The 4,934-nt window shown below is 38.8% G+C and overlaps 1 pseudogene; it reads right to left on the bottom strand.

Moving 5' to 3' along the window:
- Nucleotides 1–988: 988 nt before the first annotated feature.
- Nucleotides 989–1,601, bottom strand: LOC103254194 (annotated as a pseudogene).
- Nucleotides 1,602–4,934: the final 3,333 nt, after the last annotated feature.

The following is a 4,934-nucleotide window of genomic DNA, read 5'->3' as shown; positions in this document are numbered from 1 at the left end:
CACTTAGCTAAAAGAAGAAAAAAAACCCCAAAGACTTCTCAGGCCAACTGACCCCTCTTTTGTCCACAGCTAAGAATGGCAGCAGAATGCTATGTCACTATATACAAAACAAAACAACCTGAAGCTACATGGATGCTCACCACAGTGTCCACAGGTCCAGCCTCATAGTGCACACCCTGAGCTACAGCCCCTCCAAAGGCATCTTCCCCACAGTTTTGACTCCAAGAGGAACATCGAGAGTTTGTCTCGGTTGTTTCTTTCTTTATACAAATGATAGATGCAGCTGAGAACTCAGGATTTCTAGCCAATAACCGTGGAATTAACACCACCTTAAAAATTAAAAAAAAAAAAAAAGCCAGGCTCGGTGGCTCAGCCCGCGCTTTGGGAGGCTGAGGTGAGTGGATTGCCTGAGCCCGCGGGTTCGAGACCCGCCTGGGCAACTTGGCGAGACCTCATCTCTACAATAAATCAAAAAAATCAGCCGGGCATGGTAGTGCGTGCCTGTAGTTCCAGCTACTTGGAAGGTTGAGGCGGAAGGATCACCGGAGCCCAGCAGGTCGAGGCTGCAGTGGTCAGGAGCGACCACTGCACTACAGTCTGGGCAACAGAGTGAGACTCAAACTCAAAAAAAAAAAATTTTTTTTTAAAAGTCAGAGCATCTTTAAATGTTTTGTCATACCAACAGCAAAGTGCACAGAATGAGGAGAGCACGTGTCTTTTTATTTTAAAAATGCTTGGAAATATGTACAGCTTTGATACAGTTTCAGGATGCTCCAGACACCCAGGGCTACTTTACGTAACCACTGACAATTTCTAGAGTTTGAGAGACTACAATATGATCGTGATCAAATTTTGCAGTTAAACCTAATGAGGGCAACAGACACCTCTCAAGTAAGAGACATGTCAATTCTGGCTCTGAGGTGTTCACAAGGAGACAAAGAAACAGTTTTTTATTCATCCCCCCCCAATCCTTCGTCTTCCTATTCCACTATTTCCAGGCAACTTTAGTGGGACCCTTTGTATCATCAAATTTTCCTTTAGACTTATAGCCGGCAATATCCTTCTTGTACTTCTCCAGCTTTGCTGCCTTAGTGATGTAAGGTTGCTTTTCACTGTCGCTTAAGTTATTCCACATCTCACCCTTTTTTTCTTGCAACATCTCCAATAGAAATGTCAGGGTTTGTGGATTTGATCCTGGGGCAAAATTCTGAACAAAACAGGAAGAATCCAGACGGTGGCCCTTTGGAGGCATTGGCGTCCTTCTTCTTGCCTCCCTTAGCTGAACCATAATCCTTCATTTCCTGATCATAGCATACTTTATCTGCATTTGCCATTTCCTTAAATTTAGCCTTCTCTTTCCCAGACATTGTCTTCCACCTCTCAGACCACTTGAAAAATTCTGCAAAATTGACAGGGACTTCTGAGTTTTTCTTCTTAAGCTCTTCTCTGCATGTCTGCACAAAGAAGGCATAAGCAGACATCTTGTCCTTTGGTTTCTTGGGGTCACTTTTAGCCATTGTGACTGTATTGTTTGCTAGTCTGGGCAGTGCAGGGCATGACATGCTGCTCAGTGCTCCTCAGTCTCACGCTAACTGCCTCTATGAAAGCCGCCTCGAGAGTCTTAATCTGAATCTGCAGACAACAAACCTCAGTCCCAGCCTAATTCCTAAATAGATTAACTCTAACTTTCAACAGTAAAACCCTAGCAGAAAAAAAAAATCAATTTCCATGAATAAATGTTATACATCCTTAGACCGTAATGGAATTAAACTATAAATCAACAAAAAATAAGAAAATTCCCAAATATTTTGATAAAACACACAAAAACTACAAAATAACTCATCAGTGAAAGAGAAAGTATTAAGAAAAATTTTAAAGCATTTTGAACTAACAAAATAAACAAAAAACATGGCAATACAATTTATCAAAAGTTGTATGATACTCTTATTGCAGTGTATTGAGGGGAAATTATGGTACTAAATATTTCTATTAAAAACAAAAGTTTTCAGAGTAGTAAGCGTATGCTTCCATGTTAATAATCTAAAAAAGGGCAAATTAGATTCAAAATAAGCAAAATTTTAAAAATAATAAAAACATCCAGGTATCAATGTAATTTAAAAAATAAGAAAAATAAAGAAAATAAATAAAACTAAAAGGTGCTTCTTTGGGAAAAAAATAATGAAATGTATAAATCTCTACCCAGAATGATCCCCAAAAAGAGAAAAACATAAATTATTGATATTATGAAGGAAAAATGTCATATCACTACAGACCCCACAGACATTACATTAAGAGAAAGTGTTGAACCACTCAATGCTCATGCATTTAACAATTTAAAATAATCAAGTATGTAAAATCTACAAAATCATGAAACTTACTCAAGAAGAAATAACTTAAAAGTTCTCTATCTCTTTTTTGTTTGTTTTTTTGTTTTTTTTGAGTTGGAGTTTCACTCCATTGCCCAGACTGGAGTGCAGTGGCCACTCCCGGCCACCACAGTCTCGACCCACTGGGCTCTGGCGATCCTTCTGCCTCAGCCTTCCGAGTAGCCGGAATTACAGGCATGTGCTACCACGCCCGGCTGATTTTTGATTTATTGTAGCGATGAGGTCTCACTGCCCAGGTGGGTCTCGAACCCGCAGGCTCAGGCAATCCACTCACCTCAGCCTCCCAAAGGCGCAGGATTACAGGCTGAGCCACTGAGCCCGGCTAAAAGTTCTCTATCTCTTAAAGAAGTTGTTTCATACTTAAAAGCCTTTTAAGAAAACTCTAAGACTAGATAGTCTTACCAGAGTATTGTACTATATACTTGAGGAAAGAATCATATAAATTCTATTTAATGTTTTCCAGATAAAAGAATAGGAAGTAATGTTTAGAACAGCAGCATGAAAAGTTCCATGGATCCTCCCTTCAATTATAAATTGTAATTGGTGAAAATTATATAAAGTAACCATTTAACTTTGCTGGAATTTTTCCTCAGTCATACAGCAACAAATATTTATTTATTTTTATTTTCATATTTTGTTTTATTTTCACTTCGGGGTGCAAGTACAAGTTCATTACATGAACATATTGTGTAGAGGTGGGGGTGGGATATCAGGTGAACCATTGCCCAGAGAGTGAATATTTTACCCAGTAGGTAATTTCTGAACTTTAACCCCTCTCCCTCCCTCCCTCCTTTTGTTGTCCCTAGTGTCTATTAATTCCATCTTAGTGGCCATTTAGCACCTGCATATAAGTGAGAACATGCAGTGTTTGGTTTTCTGTGTCTAAATCAGCTCACTTAGTATGTTCTCCAGCTCCATCCATGTTGCTGCAAAGGACATGATTTTGTGCTTTATAGTTGTATAATATTCCATGGTGTATATATACCATATTTTATTTATCCAGTCAATTCTTGATGGGCACTTAGGTTGGTTCCATGATCTTGCTATTGTGAATAGTGCTGCAATGAACATATGGGTTCAGTTATCTTTTTAATTTAATTATTTCTTTTCCTTTGGGTAAATCACCAGTAGTGGGATTCCAGGGTCAAATGACAATTCTATCTTTAGTTCTTTGAAAAATCTCCATACTGTTTTCCATAAAGGTTGAACTAGTTTACAATATCACCAGCAGTGAATGAATGGTATCTTTTCTCTACATCTGCACCACCATCTGTTGTTCTTTGACTTTTTTTTTCTTTATTTTAAAGATGTGGGGTACTATTCAGGATTATGTATGCAAATGTTCATTATACAGGTATTCTTGTTGATGAGGTGTGCTCTCCCCTCCCCTGGCAGTTTCTCTCAACTGCCAATCCCACCCCCTTCTCCTGGCAGTTCCCAATACTGCCAATCTCTTTCTTACAGTATTATGATAATTTTTCAAGGTCTACTTATCAGTGAGAACATATGGTACTCTGTTCTTTGTTTCTGTGATAGATCACTGAGTATGATAGACTCTAAATTCATCCAAGTTGCTGTAAGTCCATATGTTTGTTCTTCTTTATGGCTGCATAATATTCAATTGTGCATATGCACCACATTTTTTTTTCTTTTTCTTTTCTTTTCTTTTAAAGATGTGGGGTACAATTCAGGGTTAGGTATACAAACACTGAATATGCAGGTACCCTTGTTAATGAGGTGTGCTCCTCTCTTCCTGGCAATTTCCCTCAACTGTCAATCCCACCCCCTCCCCTGGCAGTTTCCCACCACTGCCAATCCCTTTCTTATAGTATTATGATAATTGCTCAAGATTCACTTATGAGTGAAAGCATATGGTACTCTGTTTTTGTTTCTGTGATAGATCACTGAGTATAATGGACTAAATCCATCCAAGTTGCTGCAAAGTCCATATGTTTGTCCTTCTTTATGACTGCATAATATTCCATTGTGTATATGTATCACATCTTTTTTATCCAGTTCAACTTCAATTGACGACATGGTTGGTTCCATGTTTTGGCTATTGTGAATAGAGCTGCAAGAAACATGCTTGTGCAGGTATCTTTTTGGTAGAATGACTTGAGTTCCTCTGGGTATATTCCCAATAGGGCGATTGCTGGCCATATGGAAGGTCAGTTTCTAGTTCATTCAGAGATCACCACACTGTCTTCTAAAGAGATTACACTAGTTTGCATTCTCACCAGCAGTGTAGAAGTGTTCCTTTTTCGCCACATCCTTGCCAGCACCTGTTGCTGTTTGTTTTATTAATGATGGCCATTCTTACTGGGGTTAAGTGGTATGTCAATGTGGTTTTGATTTGCATTTCTCTGACAATGAGTGAGGCTGAGAACTTTTCCCTGTGTCTGTTTGCTGCCTGGGCATCTTCTTTTGAGAAGTGTCTATTAATGTCTTTTGCCCACTTTTTAATGGACTGTTTGTTTTTTTCCTTTCAGCACGTTTGAGTTCCTTGTAAATCCTAGATGTTAGGTCTTTGTCAGATACACAGTTGGC

Source organism: Carlito syrichta, unplaced genomic scaffold, assembly GCF_000164805.1.
Source record: "Carlito syrichta isolate Samal-C Ts95f unplaced genomic scaffold, Tarsius_syrichta-2.0.1 Scaffold272825, whole genome shotgun sequence".
Taxonomy (NCBI): domain Eukaryota; kingdom Metazoa; phylum Chordata; class Mammalia; order Primates; family Tarsiidae; genus Carlito; species Carlito syrichta.
This window is presented reverse-complemented; position numbering and strand designations above follow the sequence as displayed.